Genomic DNA, 18,183 nt, shown 5'->3' with positions numbered 1-18,183 from the left:
CTGAGGAGCCACATAATATGGATCAAGACCTTGACAATATTCTTCCAACAAATACAATAACATGTTTTATAGAACCAGTTTCTTCTTAGGCTCTTAATAAGTTGTTCATCTTTTCTACTTCTTAAGGAAAACATCTTAATCCTGATAACTTTCATTTCATATCAGTTTTTTTAGAACAATTACAAACGTACCATAAAATAACCCTTGACACTATGGTAGCCATTGGAGCTGGCTGTTTTGTATCCACCAGTTAATGGGTTAAAAAGGCAGCAGTTTCTGGGCACAATTTTTGCAGAAATTTTATGTAAAACAACATTTCTGCAACTTCTGCCATTTGACCTGTGTCAAGGAAGTTTTCTGGAAACAAATCCATTTGACAGATTCTGCTATGATTAGGACTGAATGAAAGCCTCCAGACTGGGACTAAAGCCAGGATCGTTGGTTCCGTTGTGGGCGTTCTTGGGCTGGGACAGTTTTGGAGGTCACCCTCATTAGTATCAATATGGCCACCTAATTGGTCCCTCACTTGTTCAACCATTACAAATGTGCTTGAAACCGAGCTCATTTACAACCTAAATGCGTGTGTGGGACAGCAGGCAGAGCACAGTGCTAATTTGGGTGTTGTGTTTTAGGGGCAGCAAAGGGTATGTTAATATTTTATTCATCTTCAAATCAACTATAAAGTGTGCATGCTCATACAGCTCCTCCTCAGGCAAATGAGAACGTCTCAGTCGTTAAAATGAATGTACAAAAATCCAAATGACAATTATTTTCCTGCAAGATATCATTTCTTTCCGCTGGATGGGCAGTATGTGTAGGGGGTTGCTCTCAGCCCCTCCAAAAGTCACCTCTCCCTCTGCTCTTGTGCCCTCTTCCCCTCTTTCTTGTGCCTGTGCAGACATCTGAGTTGCCTGCGAAATCACTTTCACTTCTGCTGGGGAAATTACAGCGTGCGTCTTTAGAGGGTAGAGAAAAAGGAGAAAACTTAGATCTTCTGACACCAAATCACTGGACTTTGAAAGGTCAGTAATCTGTCAAGTCCAACAAAACCATAAAATGCCCACGTATCTCAAAGAAGCACTGAGGCATGAGTAGGGAAGGAATCAAAAGAGTCAGAAGGGGAAGAGAAGAAGGAAAGACTAAGAGGTGATGACAAGCCAGTAGTATGGCATGAGTATCCATGCACTCATCTATTCTAGAAATCCTTGTTGAACATCAGGAAGTGCCTGGCACCAGATTTCACATATATATTAGTTTCCACTAGGGTCTGACTCTGGGAATATCTGCTGAATCAGTAGCTCTGAACTGAACCAGAACAGTCACCCAAATTAAGAGAGTAACGGTATCAGTCAGAGTCACTCCAGAAAAACTTATAGCCGAGAAGAAGAATCCTCTGATGTGAACCTTTCTCCTCTTGTGAAGTTCCCTGCTTCACGTTCAAAGCAAAGACCACGTGGAAAGTCATGACGTGACCACAGTCCATCAAGGGCTGTGCATTTATCTTCCTCTAGAAAAAGAATCTGCGTCACCTCTAAGCTAGACTTCGTTCTTCTGCTATTTCAGAGCGTTAGCTCAGAAAGGGGCCAGCTTCTGTGAGCAGGGCTGCAGAAGAAGGTGTAATTGATGTCCCACAGATCCTAACTTGGATAAGCACTTAGTGAATGCCTACTTTGTGCGAGAATGGAGAGAAAGCACAGCCCCTACCCTCCTGGGACTTTCATTGCAACTTCATGAGGAGAATTTTCTCATGGCTCCTTCTCTCTCAGAACAGAGAAGGCTTCTCAGAGCCTGCTCCAGTCAAGTGTCAGGGAAGAAAGGTATGTAGTCTTTTCATTCCCATTCCACAGCTGGCTAAAGTGAGTTCTAACAAAGTCAGGTTACTTGCTAAAGTCACCCAGAGGTTAGAGCTTCAGAAAAGAAATGATCACAAGACTGATGTCATGTGCTGGGTAGTTTAAACTGTAAAGGAAGAAAACATTCTTATCTAAAAAAGAAATGGGTTGCTCTGAGTTTCTCAGTTTCATTTATTCAGCAAATAGGTGCCAGGTACTAGTCTAGCAATGGGAGATATAGCAAAACTCACACGGTGCTAGATAAGAGAGCCAGACAAAGCATTGAAAAAATATTTAATGTGTCAGATGAAAAATACTATGAAGAAAGCAAAAACACTGGGGGTAGAGCGTGCTGGGAGGAGGCTGTGTATAGAGAGGAGGGGGCGGTGCTTCTCTGAGGAGGTGACATTTGAACAGAGATCTCATGAAAGGGAATGAGTTCATTATGTGGTAGCTGGGGGACTCGGAGCAGGGGAAGAGCAAGTGGAAAGGAAGGTGTTTGTCAAGGTTGAGGAACAGCAAGAGGAGCAGCATGCAGGAGTGCAGAGAACTTGAGGCGGTGGGGAGATGCAGCCAACATGGCAGCCAGGGGCACTCTGGCTTTGATGCTGAGTGGGATGGGGAGCCGTTGAGAGTATTACGCCAAGGAGGACTTGCCACGACCTGGGTTAGTTTAACAGGACCCCTCTGGCTGGTGTGTGCACAGACTGTAGTGAGGCAAGTGTGAAGCAGGGAGGTAGCCAGGAAGCCGATGCTAAAACTGATACCGTAAAGGAAAGACGGTGAAGACCCAGGTGAGGGTGGAACAGAGGGGCTGGTGAAGGTGGTCGTTTCACTGTGGATTCCCAACATGAAGTCTGTAGAACAGGCTGGAGGTTGGGATATGGGGTGTGAGAGAAAAAGAGGCTTACAGATCAGAAAACTTAGATGAGCTGTTAATCCCTTACAGCTTCATATTCCATGATACCCATCAGGGCCAAGGAAAACACCCTTCTCTTGGATGCTGGGCCTTTTGGCCTAACAAGATGACTGTTTAATCCTGGTTCTACCCATTACTAGGTGAGAGACTAGGGCATATGAAAGACCCTCTCCGTTCCTCAGTATCTTGGCTGAGAATTAAGGATGGTCATTTCTGCTCTCCCTACTGCAAAAGGAGTCATTGAACAAAACTAGAGTTTAGGCAGCTCAGGTTTAGGGATTATTACTTACATCATTAGCACCTTCAGAGTTAATTTTATGAGTCAGCTGAGTTACCTTTGGGGTATCATTAATAGATTCCAGGAAGCTCCCCAGCCCAGAAGACTCCTTCTAACTGCCTCTCGGGATGAAAGAATTTCACAATTAGCCTGATTCTTCCCTGTTCAGGCACTGTGGACCCCAGACATCCTCCTTTAAGACAGAAACTCGAGCTACCGTCAGTCATTTGCCATTTTAGGTGAATTTACATCACATCTCTGCCATGATAGCTGGCTTAAGTTTGAATGGGAGGAAGGAAAGAATAAATATGGGGCAGAGATGTGACATTTGGGGGGTTGCTGAGTATACTGTGGGCAGATTGAGAAGATCCCTTGTGGGGAGAACCTCTGAAGATAAACTCTGTCAATGAAATATTATCCAGACTTGCCTCACATCATAGTGTTTGTCTCATCTGATAAAAAATGAAGTCCTACAAGAGCACCTCCTTGGGACAGTTATAACAAGTAGCCATGGAAGCCGAATTGCTTTAGAAAAATGTTGAATTTGTAGAGAAAAACATGCCGTTTGTTAAAGAATCCGCCTGCAATGCAGGAGACCCTGGTTTGATTCCTGGGTTGGGAAGATCCACTGGAGAAAGGCTAGGCTACCCACTCCAGTACTCTTGGGCTTCCCTTGTGGCTCAGCTGGTAAAGAATCTGCTTGCAACACGGGAGACCTGGGTTTGATCCCTAAGGTTGGGAAGATCCCCTGGAGAAGGGAAAGGCTACCCACTCCAGTATTCTGGCCTAGAGAATTCCGTGGACTGTATAGTCCATGGAGTTGCAAAGAGTCAGACACGACTGAGCCACTTTCCCCCTTTCACTTTCACTTTCCACTTGCCTCAGTGGCCCCTTTGGCTTGCTTTGTTTAAATAAACTTGCCCCAGGCATCTCGCTGTTTTCTAATTATGAATGTCCCTGCTTTACCTCAGCCTTTTAAAGAGCCCTTTCCCTCTAAATATTTCTGGAATTGCCAAGGGTACTTAAATGTGACCAGAAATAATTTGGTTGAGTGTCCCCATCATGGCGGGAATCCATGGATCCAGGCTTCAGTGCTTCCACAAAGATTCCCCCTCAGGACTAGAAATCTGTCCCCAGCCCCATGGCTGTCACAGAGACCACTGCCTGCAATCCTGGTAAATTTGAAATATCCGCCAGTTCCCTAAACTGGAAGCAGTTGTCACCTGCCCACTCAGCAAAGTGGGAGGAGGACACACGGGGTGACATTCGGCTAGAAGTTCCACAGCAGATTTGCTCAGCCTCAACTGTCATAGTGGCCATGGCAGGGCTTCCTCACTGGAGGTGCGGGGAGCCAAGCAGGGCACTTCTCAGCCCACACCCTGCCTCTCCCTATGCACCATGTCTCCAAGGTTGAAACTCTGCTGTCACTTCTGTGGCCACGGTCATCTCCTCGGGGAGAATCATCTCTGTGCCCAAGACAAGATAAGTGAGATTCAAAGGCAGAGCATGTCACGGCCATAGTACACTGATCTAGGGGGGCCCCCCTGCAAAGCTGCTTGAGTGCCAATGTGTTCCTACCATTATAGGGTATCATTCCTCCAAATGACAGAGAAACACTTACGACATGAGGCAAATTGGGATATTTTACCCACAGTCCCTTTCACCAAGGCTGCAGATAGGCCCCAGGCGGCCTAGGTCAGGACAAGTTCTGGGCTCAGTTGAGAGACTAACTGTAATCCCTACTCTCCACACCCATCAACCTTTACTCCTGGAATTGCAGTGCCAGTTTCATTCTTCTCTGGAGGTACCTGTTCCTCCACACCTGTCCTCCACCCGGGAGCACCTCATTTTGCAGAAGTCAGTTTGCAATTGCGGTGGTAAGCAGGATTCCAGTCTTTCCTCTGGACGTTCCTAAGCCCTCCTGTTGAAAATCAGTAGAAACAGATGAAGGTGTTGGGGAAGAGAGTGGACTAACTCCCTCTGAGAAGCTCCAGGGCCACAGTTCATGTCTGGTCCTGGATTATTGTTGTTCAGTTGCTAAATCATGTCCAACTCTTTGCAACCCCATGGACTGCAGCACACCAGGCTTCCCTTCCTTCACTATCTCCTGGAGTTTGCTCAAACTCATGTCCAATGAGTTGGTGATGCTATCTAACCATCTCATACTCTGTCGCCACTTCTCCTTTTGCCTTCAACCTTTCTCAGCATCAGGGTTTTTTGCCAGTGAGTCAGCTTTTTGCATCAGATGGCCATGTCTGGTCTTGGATACTGTGGTCCTAAACTATGTCTGAATCTTTTCCCTCTTCTCCTCTGAAAAGACACCAAACACTACATCCCATGAAGACACAAAAACTAAACCTCCTCTCTCCTCCCCACATCTCTGCTCAAGGAACATTGTACATGATTAAATTCAAGACACACTTAGCTGTTACTAATGGTCAACTGGAAGTTCCTAACTGGAAATCAGAATTATTTACAAGTTCAAAATGGGGATGTGTTTTTAGTGGTTGCGTGTAAATGTTCAACAGCACTAAACAGGCTGGGACCTGGCGTCCAGTGGTTGAGACTCTGCACTCCCACTGCAGGGGGTGTGGATTTGATACCTGGTAGGGGAACTAAAATCCTATGCACAGAGCAGCTGAAACAAAAGAATTTAGAAAACATTTGTAGTAGAATAAACATGAAAAGGTAATTTACCAGAATTTGTTGCATGCAGCTGAAGCTGCTGGATGCAACTGAATAGAGTGTGGAGTCTTAAATAAGACATGAAAACAAATTATGGACGCTAGCATAAAATTTTGTAAAATTTGAACAAAATCTGTACTTTAGTTAATAATACTGTATCACTTGTTAATTTCCTGTGTGTTTTTAACAACATAGTGGTCATGATTTTTGATGGCATCATTCAATCTTATGGATGCAACATATTTAACCGTTCTCCCATGCGTTGAGATCAGGGTGCTTTCTAGTTTTTATTAGCACACAATGCCCCTCTTATTCTTAGTGAGGTAGGATGTATTGTTAGGAATGGAACTTCCAAGGATAGATATTCGGCATTTGGGAGTATAATGCCATGCAGACAGCCAGTTGTAATGCGGTACCGGGTTCTAGATGGGTGACTGGCCTGGAGAATGAGCAGCTACACATGGTTCAGCTTCAGATTTTGTTTCTGATGGGAGGAATCCATTACCCAGTTCCTAATGTTCTCCCTTAAACCAGGTACATAACCTTGTCAAATCACAACTTACCTGCCTTGGTTCCCTTTTTTAGAAAACAAGGATCATCTCATCAGTTTTGTAAACTATAAACTATTGCACAAGGATAATGTATTAGTTTAACTATGTAAGGTGCTTATAGGGCTAAGGGAATTCATCAGTGCTCTGCATCAGAGGTTGGTTTTGACTTCTGGATCCATCATTCATTACTTATTATGATATAACTTAGGCAAGTTACTTAACTTCTCTTTTCCTCCATTTCCTCATCTATCAGATGAATGCAAAGCACCTTATAGGTGAGCATTAGTAAGATCATGCTTTTAAAGTATGTAGCAAGTTACTCTTATCATTGTTGCTTATTATTAAGCAATGAATTTAGATTCAGTGTGTTTGAAGCCCTTTGGAAGTCACTGGCTTTCTGTTGAATGTTCCTAAAGCACTGACAGTGTGAGTACATCCATATCATGTAATTACAAATGTTATCAGAATACAAAGGTAACTTTATTCAAAAGGCCTAAGCAAATTAGTAAAGCCAGTGTTTTTCAAAAGGTGTGCCTGTAAGATATCAGTTTTGCAGGGACCTGATGGGAAACAGTATGGTAATCAGAATGGAAAGGACAATTGGGAATTTCAAGACCACCATCACCACCCATCCACCCACCCCCAGCCAAGAACATAGCTTTGCTTTCATGGCAAAAAATTGTTTGCCATCATCAGTTCAAAATTGTTAGCTGATGAGCAAAACCATTTCTCCATGGACCCAAAAGTGGACCTTATTCCCAGGTCCGTGCAGTTAGGTGTTCCCATGTGACCTTGCAGGCATTGTAGTCTCTGTCTCAAGCACCCACCTCTGCCCCTGCTGCATGAGAGCAGCCCTCAGCAGGACGCAAACAAATGTGTGTGGTTGTGTCCCCTACAGCCTTCCAGAACTTCTCTGTAGCTTGTCAGCCCCTGGACTAGAGAACAACAAGCGAGGAAGAGTTGTACCACAGGGTGGGAAAGGCAGAAATTGCCAACAGGAAGGATCTTGTGTACCCTAGCATTAAGTTTGCTTTTTACCCAAAGAGTAGAAGGGAAGCCTTCATGGAGTTTTGGAAAGAATATGACCTGGTATATATAAGCCCTGCCCTCAGCTGACCAGTATTTCAGCTTGCAATCACCGTGTGAATCACTGGTCCCACCTGGTTAGTTTCTCTGTAGAGTCTCCTCCTATGGAAATTCACTCCTGATTGAGACGGTATCTTCAGGGTATGACCAGCAGCTAACCCTAAGGCACCTCACAAGGCAGCACTGATAACCTTGGTGAATTTGCTGTGGCTTTTACCGCTAATCCAAGCCAGGATCAGAACCTTGAATCTGTCAGCCCACATCTCTTTCTCCCTGTCAGACTTACACTGAGTTAAAGTGATCGACATATGAAGTCAGAAGCTCATCATAGTAACTGTCAATGAAAAACATAATTGCCATGTGTGAGCTGTCTCCCCTGATATACTTACATTGGAATAACATAACAATAATTATGATGGTTGTCATTTATTCACAATGTGCTGAGCATAGCATGAAGCACTCAGTGTGATAACCTTCTTTGGTCCTCACCACAAGCCTATCACGTTGGAATTGTGGTTAAGCCCCTTTTACAGAGAAAGTCAGAGGTTATATAACTTGTAATATGACAAATCTAGTGGGCGGTAGAGCCAGGAACTGAACCACGTGGTATAAACCAGAGTTGGGGCTCCTAACTGTACACCATAGCGTCCTATAGAAGGCAAATATGCTCAGAAGGCTGCTGCTGCTAAGTCACTTGAGTCGTGTCCGACTCTGTGCGACCCCACAGACGGCAGCCCACTAGGCTCCCCCGTCCCTGGGATTCTCCAGGCAAGAACACTGGAGTGGGTTGCCATTTCCTTCTCCAACTCGTGAAAGTGAAAAGTGAAAGTGAAGTCGCTCAGTCGTGTCCGACTCTTCACGACCCCAAGGACTGCAGCCCACCAGGCTCCTCCATCCATGGGATTTTCCAGGCAAGAGTACTGGAGTGGGGTGCCATTGCCTTCTCCGCAGAAGGCTGCTAGAAGACATTAAATCCATAGAGAAATGAAAGCAGGGAATCCAGTTTTCAGGTGCATCCATTTCACAGAAGAGTGACTTCACCAGCAGATCCTCAGCTCACAAAGTCCTTTGGTTACAACCCTCCATCCAGCTCCACACTGGCTGTGATGTTGCCACTCAAACAGGAATTCCCAAATCCTGTTATCCCCTAGATGGGGCCCGAGAAAGCACTACTGAGTTTTGTTTTACCAACACTTTTCCCTCTGCATCTGGTCTTATCTGCCATTCTTTCCTTTTAGATGACTGCATCTATTTCATGTAAATTTCACAGTCAAACTATGAGGGGTAATTCCTTCCACTCCACCCCACTCCACCATCAGGGCAGTCCCCAAATACGATTAATCATCCCTATCTAGTAAGATGCAAAGTGCTTCAGAATCTCTATTTGTATCCTCACTTAAAAAAAATTTTTTTTAAGGAAAGAAAAGAAATAAGCCATATCTGGAGTGGAATGGTCAATAAGAACAGTTTGTCCCATTAAATAATGAAAATCCTTAACTCCAACAGTGTAGACTAGGACTCTTCCTCAAGGGTTAGGCATGGGTTTGAAGTGATACGTCTTGTGTTTTTTATTTGCATTTCCCTAGTGACTAATGATACTGAGCATCTTTTTATGTGTTTATTGGCCATTTGTCTGTCTTCTCTAGAGAACTGTCTATTCAATTCATTTGGCTATTTTTAACATAAAATTGTCTTTTTATTGTGCTGTGCTGTGCTGCTGTGCTATCATGTCCGACTCTTTGTGACCCCATGGACTGTAGCCTGTAAAAGTCACATGGTAAGAAATGGCAGAGCCAGATTCAAACCTAGGCAGTTTTGCACCAAAGCTCACACTCTTAGACTGCTTCTAGAAGAAAAAGAAAAAGAAGGAATGAAAGATGAGACCATTAATGGGATCAAATTTTCAGGAGACATGAACACACAAGCCCTCTGAGGCCCACTGAAACTTGGAATGGTCTTGGCTTGTCTCTATTGCCATGGAGGTTCAAATGACAAGGGTTAGGCATGTTCACCGGGGAGAGTGTCTCAACTTTTGAACTCTTTCAAAGAAAGCAGAAATGAATATACCTGCTTCAGTAAACAAGACTGGGTCCTTATGATTTATGAATTACATCCCCAAGAACAAGTCAGATCCTACATCCACTAACAGACATGCTCCTCCATTCAAAGAGCAAGCAAGGTACTATTGGTGGAGTCTTCACGGTGAACCAAGCTGAGGGGAGGCAGTAATCACAGGAACCCACAGGTTGGTCCCAGATACCCCCCTTAAGTACCCTCCCAGAGCTTGTACGTCTCTAAGAATAACTCACTTGTCCCTTTAAGACAGTATTTGACCCACGAATTAGTGTACCATAAAGTTGTAATAAAATTTGTTTTTTCAACGTGCTGTTTTAATGAACAGTTGAATTATCATGTAGGAGTTTAAAAATTAGTCAGAAGAGTCTTAACAATCAAGTCCTTTAAACTCTGCCCTCCCTTGCTCACTTGACTACTCTTGATAACAATATAAATGAACTTCTCACCTAGTATGGAACACATGTATTCTTACAAAACAAATATTAATGGAATAACTCTTCTGCTTTATTATTTTAGCTGATTTGTATCAATGTATCAACATTCCAAAGAAAATAGAAAGCATATGTTGGTTGGTTTCTAATCATTTTTTTCTTTTTTATTATTACTGTTGACATAATTCACATAATGTAAACTTCACCACTTTTTAAAGTACAAGTCAATGAGTTCCACTATATTCATAGTTTTGTACAACCAGCCCCACTATCTATTGCCAGAGCATTTCCATCAGCCCAACAATAAAACGTGTACCTATTAACAGTCACTCCCAATTCCCTTCTTCCTAACTCACCTGGCAACCACTCATCAACTTTCTTTCTCAATGCACCTGCCTATTCTGGACATTTAATATAAGTGGAATCATATAATATGTGGCCTTTTATGTCTGTCTTCTTTCAATTAACATAGTGTATTAAAGATTCATCTGTCTTATAGTATTTATCAAGCAGTAGTATATTCCCTTTTATCACTGAATAAACTTCTGTTGAATGGATATACTACATTTTGTTTATCCATTCATCGGTTGATGGACATTTGGGTTATTTCCACTTTTTGGCTATTATGAATAATTCTGTTCTGAACAGCCATGTGTAAGCTTTTGTGTGAACATGTGTCTTTATTTCTACCTAGAAGTAGAATTGCTGGGTTATATGGCAGCTCTGTGTTTAATTTTTAAGGAACGGCCACAGTGGGTGAACCATTTTATAATCCCATCAGCAAAGCTTGAGAGTTCCAATTTCTCCACATCCTTACCAGCACTTATTATTTTCCTTTATTTCTTATTAATTCTAGCTATCCTAGTGGGTTTGAAGTGATACGTCTTGTGTTTTTTATTTGCATTTCCCTAGTGACTAATGATACTGAGCATCTTTTTATGTGTTTATTGGCCATTTGTCTGTCTTCTCTAGAGAACTGTCTATTCAATTCATTTGGCTATTTTTAACATAAAATTGTCTTTTTATTGTGCTGTGCTGTGCTGCTGTGCTATCATGTCCGACTCTTTGTGACCCCATGGACTGTAGCCTGTAAAAGTCACATGGTAAGAAATGGCAGAGCCAGATTCAAACCTAGGCAGTTTTGCACCAAAGCTCACACTCTTAGACTGCTTCTAGAAGAAAAAGAAAAAGAAGGAATGAAAGATGAGACCATTAATGGGATCAAATTTTTGGGAGACATGAACACACAAGCCCTCTGAGGCCCACTGGTGCTGGCCCCGCTCTGGCAGGAATGTTCAGAAGACCATGGGAGCCCAAAGGGCACTTAGCCCCTCCCCTGAGAGACTATGGGAGCTACTACAGGTGGCTGGTCATTTGACCTCCATGGCAATAGAGACAAGCCAAGACCATTCCAAGTTTCTAAGACTCCCAAATAAGGGCTAACTGAGTCTCTTTTTGGTAAATTTCATTAAAAAAAAAAAAAAACAGCTATCAAAAAAAAGGGGTATTTGTCCTGAATTATCTCAGTAAGGGAAAATGACTTTTTAAAATTATCATTACTTTGGTAGCAAGAAAAGTCTAAATGATGCTATTAGGGGCTCTGAAGGACTTTTATTTCTGCAGATGTTGAAACATGTATGATGTCTGTAGGATAAACGTTCACATCTGAAATTTAGATCTTGAGAAGCACTGCTTTGCTGTGTTTCCTGATGGTGACTGAAAGCCAGCTGCAAGTGGGTTACATCAAGGGCAGGGATTGTTGAGCTCTGCACTGTAGACATTTTAGGCTGGATAATTCTTTGTTGTGGGGACTATCTCGTGCATTGTGGGATATTTGGCCACATCCCTGGTATCTAGCCACCAGATACCAATGAGATTCCCCCTTCCAGCTATGATAACCAGTCATTGCCGACTGGGCAAAAGTTACCTATAGATGACAACTACTGATCTAGGAGAAACCATTATAATTAATGGCTCCTCCATGATCTCTTCAAGCTTTGCATGAAATGTTCACTTTTTAATCACAGTGCTTCAAATACGTGGGTGTTATCCCTAAAAAATATTTATAAACAAAATATATTTAGTAGTGGGATATGAATATGTTTGTGTCCTTAGAAGAGTGAAAGGAGGCTATATGTTCTTAGTGATAGTAAATTGGTAATATTACCAGTATTATTATTATTAGCTATTACTAACTGTAATTAATGTCAAGTACTGTGCTAAAATTGGCATAAATAATCTCACTGAATCCTCACAACGTCCCTAAGAAGGAATCTAGTCATTATGCCTTTTTAATAGACTGGGAAACGGGGTAACTGGGCCAAGATCACGCAGCTGGAATCATCAGAGCCTGTGTTCTTGTAGTTCTGCGTAGTTCTGCCTTCATCCAAGCCAGTTTCTTTCTCTTAGCATGATCTTGTCATCTTACAGGAAGCTCAGACTCTATCTATCTGCCCTACCCGACACCAACTCTTGCTTATCCTTTAAATCTCAGCCTTCTTCCTCCAAGACCTTCCCTGTTCCCTGACTTCACCCTCTGACGTCTATGCTCCTGTCATACCCTGTACACATCTTTATTATTGCATTTACTATATTATGTCATCTCTTTGTGTTTCTGACCCCTCTTTACTGGGAGAGCTTTGAGGGCCAGAAGCTTCCCTTATTTATCTCTATCTCCAGTGCTTTACATATAGGCATACAATAGGAGCCAAATGGCAGAAAGTGAAGAGGAAACTAAAGAGCCTGTTGATGAAGGTGAAAAGAGAGAGTGAAAAAGCCGGCTTAAAACTCCACATTCAAGAAACTAAAATCATGGCATCTAGTTCCATCACTTTATGGCAAATAAAAAAGGGAAAAGTGGAAGCAGTGACAGATTTTATTTTCTTGGATTCCAAAATCACTGCAGGCTGACTGTAGTCCTGAAATTAAAAGACACTTGCTCCTTGGAAGCAAAGCTATGACCAACCTAGACAGCATATTAAAAAGCAGAGACAGCACTTTATCAACAAAGGTCTGAATAGTCAAAGCTATGGTTTTTCCAGAAGTCATGTATGGATGTGAGAGTTGGACTATAAAGAAGGCTGAGGACCAAAGAACTGATTATTTCAAATTGCTGAAGAAGACTCTTGAGAGTCCCTTGGACAGCAAGGAGATCAAACCAGTCAATCCTAAAGGAAATCAGTCCTGAATATTTATTAGAAGGACTGATGCTGAAGCTGAAACTCCAATACTGTGCACACCTGATTCGAAGAGCCAACTCATTGGAAAAGACCTTGAGGCTGGGAAAGATTGAAGGCAAAAGGAGAAGAGGGCAGCAGAGGATGAGATGATTAGATAACATCACTGTCCCATTGAATGTGAGTTTGAGCAAACTCTGGGAAATAGTGAAGCATAGGGAAGGCTGGTGTTCTGCAGTCCATGGGGTTGCAAAGTGTTGGATACGACTTAGCGACTGAACAATAAAAGGAGCCAAATAAATATGGGCTGTCTAGTAAAAACTTCACAGTCGAAACAGAATTACTTCTGTTTGGGTTGAAAGACATAGGAAGTAAAAGTCAGGGACCTAATCAAAGAAAGACAGTTAAAAAGATGAAAAGAAACCTACCCAAGATCATGTAGTTGGGGGTGGGGTGAGGCAAGAAGGGGTCCCCAAAACCAAAACCCAGTCCCCTCCCCACTGCTCAGTGTCTTGTCCACTTGTTATACAAACACTGATGGTGAAGTGAAAGGAGTTTTCATGGCACTGATATAAGTAAACAAATGAATCTGTGGGTTGACACATGGCCAGCAATAAATTCATAAAAGGTAAATATTGACATATGAAGATTATAGATCACTGTATTTACCGTGTAGAGAACTCAACCAGTAGTTAGGATAGCTTGTGTATTCATTTTGGTTCCTTGGCAAATTAGTGAGATTCTAGTCAAATTATTCCAGTTCTTTGTGCTTGTATTTCTTTTGGCTGTAGGATTTTGCTGATTAAAGAACATACGATCCATTTCTATGCTTTTAAATGTCTTTCTCTATTTGAGCATGCTCAGCTGGAAGTGGAAATATGTGGGCTTCACAAGGATAAAATCCCACCATGATCTGTAACTTGTGTGGTTTACAGAATTATTGAACTCCAAAGCTTTGAGGAGCCTGATGCACTGAAAATTTCCAGCTAGTGGCTGAATTTCTTTTGCAGAATCCCCAGCGGGTGCTTAGTGAGTCTCACCTCACAATCTGTGATGTGAGGAGGAAAGTGATTTAGACTGAAGGAAGCTAGGGTAGTGTGAGTGTATGTGTGTGTCTTTCTGATGGGCGTATGCCTACATGTCCATCTCACTTTCTGCAGGGTTATGATTTGTTGGTTTCTTTACATTACTAATCTTTAGCACAGGGCTTAGTAACAACAATCATCATGTAACATAACAAGCACTTATGTCAGAGACTGTGCTAAATGTTTGACATAGAATAGCTTTATTCTGTATTCTAATCTGTATAAGAACCTTATGAAACAAATACTATTATTACCTTTATTTTTCCAATAAGGAAATTAAGATTCAGAGAGGTTAACTAATTTGCCTAAAGACACATGTCCTCCAAGAGCTAGAGTCTCAAGTTTATTTCCGACAGAGCTGGAGTTATCAATAACTAAATAAATATTTACTGTGTCTAACTAATGAAATCCCCATCTACCACCATGCCTTATTTCCCTGCTATAGATGAGAGAAGAGTATAAAGCTTACATATACCAAACAGTAACAATATTTGTATAAATGTTGTAGGTTTAATTCAGCTGAGGGACTGGTTTTTCATATTATTGGAGGTTTTTCTTCAGCTATCAAGTTTGAGTTTCAAAAACACAAGTTAGAAAATATATAAAAATACACATTTTTATATATATTTAAAGATATAAAAATATATAAAATATTTCAATATGTACTTCACTAGGCCATATTTACAAATGCTGTAGTTAAGTTAATATATTATTAAGTCTACTATTATCAAGTCTACTATAAACAAAGCAGTAAAATATAAGGCTGGATCAATAAAGCAGGATAGTAATTTAGGCTTCCCTAAAGAGAAACTGGGGCATCTCTAGTGCCTCAGCAGTAGAGCATCCACCTGCCAATGCAGGAGATGTGGGTTCAGTCCCTGGGTTGGGAAGATCCCCTGGAGAAGGAAATGACAACCCACTGTAGTATTCTTGCCTGGGAAATTTCATGGACCAAAGAGCCTGGTGGGCTACAGTCCATGAGGTCACAAAAAGTCAGACACGACTTAACATTTCTTTGGGAATATTACCAGCCTTTATTTTTTCTGTTAAAGCACAACCTAAAGTAGAGAAGTAATTTCTATATTAATTTTAAACAATGGAAATCTAAGGCAGATATAGCCAAAATGAGTAAATTAACTGAAGGTTGATGTTCTCATTTATGGATATATAAATAAAGAAGTTTGGCCATCTCACATAGTTAATTATTAACGGGGAAATGTGAGCCAAACTCATGAAGCAGGTAAAGTTTATTTTTAGACATTCAGCTGGCTTCTCTCTCTGGCTTCTCTTTTGGGGTCACCCTAGATGCCTAGTAACCTTAGCCTGCTTCTGTCTTCCATAAGAAGAAATGTCCTATGTTTTAGACCTTTACTTCTTCTGTCAGGATCCTTTCTGATGCCAGTGTTACAGAGCTAACACCAACTGGCTGAAGAGAGGAAAAATAATTTATCAGAGTGTGTAATTGTCAAGTCTAGGGGTAGCCCTAGGCTGAGGACCTAGATATTCAAATTACATAACTGAGAAGCTGTCTGTCTCCAGATCCCTTTCCTGTTTCTTTCTTTTTTTTAACCTCTTTCTGATGGAGGTTCTAAGTGTTAGAATACAGCTGCTCCACATAGACATCTTACCAACTTAGGGGCTCCTGTTAAAAAAGGGCAAGTTTCTGAATAGTCCCTGCAGGCCTCGACAGGCTCATTTGGGCCTGTCATGTGCCCATCTCTGACCTAAGGCCAGGCCTGTCCTATCTATAGACTTTGGGATGGAGTTAATCCCATCACAAATACGTGGACTTAAGTTGGGAAGACGATAGTCTTCCAAGGAAAGTTGAGGTCCTAGCACCATATGTGGAGAATGAGTGTGTGGCAGTCACAAACAATATCTACACCCATCTGGTTATCATAGAGAACATAACAGGTACCCTCATAGGATGGAGACTGACCATCAGAAGCATTGTGGTATCCCTAAATGACCACACGCAGGTGACTCTTCACAGTTCATATGTAAACCAATCCTCTTGAATTTATAATATAGTTAACATAAGGATGAGTACAGCAAAACTGGATCATAGCAATACACGAGGAATCTTTAGGTAGTAGCCTATTCTGCATAGCCATCCGTGACCCCTGCTTTAATTGAATCTTACTGTAATATCTCAAGGAAGATGAAAGTAGAAAATGAGCTGGTAATGGACAAGCAGTTTTCTAACAAGCCCACTAGTGTGCCACATTTGGGTGCTTAATGATTGTTATGAATCACATTTGTCTGAGTAATTTCAATTATATAGTACAGAAATACTTTCACAATGGTATATAAAGATATACAAAGATATTCATTGCAGCGTAGCTGACAATTGTGAAAAATTGTGAATGACTTAAATATTTATCAATAAGGTAAAGGTTAAATGAATTATAGCCAAACAGTAAGAAGCTCTGCTGGTGTTACCTGAAAATGTTGACATGGAGCGATGTCCCCAAACATCTTATTTGATGAATAAAGTTGAAAAAAATATATAGTAAAACCGTAGCTTTGTTTTCTTAAGAAACTATATGTATGTGTATACATAGACAAGAAAGGTCTGGAAGAATGTACCCCAACTTGTCAAAATTGTTACATCTGCAAAATGGGATCATATGGAGGAGAGTTTTTACTTTTTCATTTATGCGTTTCTCTCTTCCATATGTTTGAATTTTTAAAAACAAGGATGTATTTTATCATGTATATTTTAAAGTTTTTTAAAAGACAGAAGTAATACCTAAAATTGTGTCATTCTTCTAATGCCATGCTGCACACAAAGACAGTCATTTTTCTTGAGAGCCCCCAATCTTCTCTCTGTAAGATCTTTCTCCACTTGTCATTTTCATAACTCATACTGTCACCCTTCACTGCTCTCCATTTGGTCTATAGAGGGGTCCCCAACCTCTGGGATCTAATGCTTGATGATCTGAGGTGGAGCTGATACAATAAAAAGGATAGAAATAAAGTGCACAGTAAATGGAACGCACTTGAATCATCCTGAAATCATTCCCAGTCCGTGGAAAAAATGTGTTCCACGAAACCAGTCCCTGATGCCAAAAAAGTTGGCGAGCTGGGGACTGCTGCTCTATTGAAAGACCCAGTCAGGACTTATGGGCTTATTAGGCGTTATTTCTAACAAAAAAAGATTGACTTGTAAGGTGTATGTGGAATGTACTAACCGAGTAGCCATTCAGTATCCTTTTCTTTCTTTCCTCCCTCACAATTTATCCCCTCACTAACCCAGAGAGTACTTAAACTGTTTATAATAAAACTAAATTTAGATAGATGGATGGGAAGATGAATGCAGGGATGGATAGATGGATGGATACATAGATATTTCATATGTGGAATAAAATTGAGCAAGTTGAAACAGATCAAGGAGGCTCTGTTGGTAAAATCACAGGGAGGTAAAATACGAGATGAAAATCAGGACCAAGGAAAGGGGAATAAAAATATGCTGGACATCATTCAGTAACTATTTGCTGATGGTAATTATAGGGATGGAAAACCCATCAGGCCTATGGAGCTAAAATTAATCAGCAAGTATTCACAGAGTGCCTCCTGCTTCTTTTACTGGTTCTGGCTTCCTGCCTGCCCCGCGCCCAGGCTGGAGACAATTGCATGACAGTCAGCCTGTCAGGACAGAAGGAGCCAAATAAGCAGGCAGAGGCTCACAGCAGCCTTCTGTACCCTGTCACGTTTACTGGGATCACAGCAAGCAAGATAAAGTCCTTCTGTGAAAGACTACAAACCTAGCTTACAAATTGTGAATATCACTATATCAACTGAAAAGGGCCAGTTAGCAGAGGTACTGTTTCTGCAAAGTAATAGTTAATTCATTTGTGCACTATTTGAAACGTTTACAACAAAAATCCTTATGCTTTTCCTATTAAAGCTGGGAAGGGGAATCAATAGGACTTACAACAACTATACTTAATTTTCAGCGTTCATTGCTGGCAAAAATTTTAGGTCATGATTGCAAAAATTTTAGGTCATGATTAATTCCCCTAAAATGTAAAATATGATATTTGTGTCACTGTTAATATTTTG

The 18,183-nt window shown here is 41.4% G+C and overlaps 1 protein-coding gene across 1 annotated transcript in view; it reads left to right on the top strand.

Moving 5' to 3' along the window:
- The first annotated feature begins 1,596 nt into the window (after window positions 1–1,596).
- The window catches only part of NR3C1 (nuclear receptor subfamily 3 group C member 1), a 147,036-nt gene continuing 130,449 nt past the window's right edge, over window positions 1,597–18,183 (top strand). Inside the window, exon 1 of the mRNA XM_024993837.2 lies at window positions 1,597–1,817. The gene's annotated coding sequence lies outside the window, so the exon portion shown is untranslated. The remainder of the gene's footprint in view (window positions 1,818–18,183) is intronic.

Source organism: Bos taurus, chromosome 7 (assembly GCF_002263795.3).
Source record: "Bos taurus isolate L1 Dominette 01449 registration number 42190680 breed Hereford chromosome 7, ARS-UCD2.0, whole genome shotgun sequence".
Lineage (NCBI taxonomy): Eukaryota > Metazoa > Chordata > Mammalia > Artiodactyla > Bovidae > Bos > Bos taurus.
The sequence above is the reverse complement of the archived record's forward strand: the minus strand, read 5'-3'. Positions and strand labels throughout refer to the sequence as shown.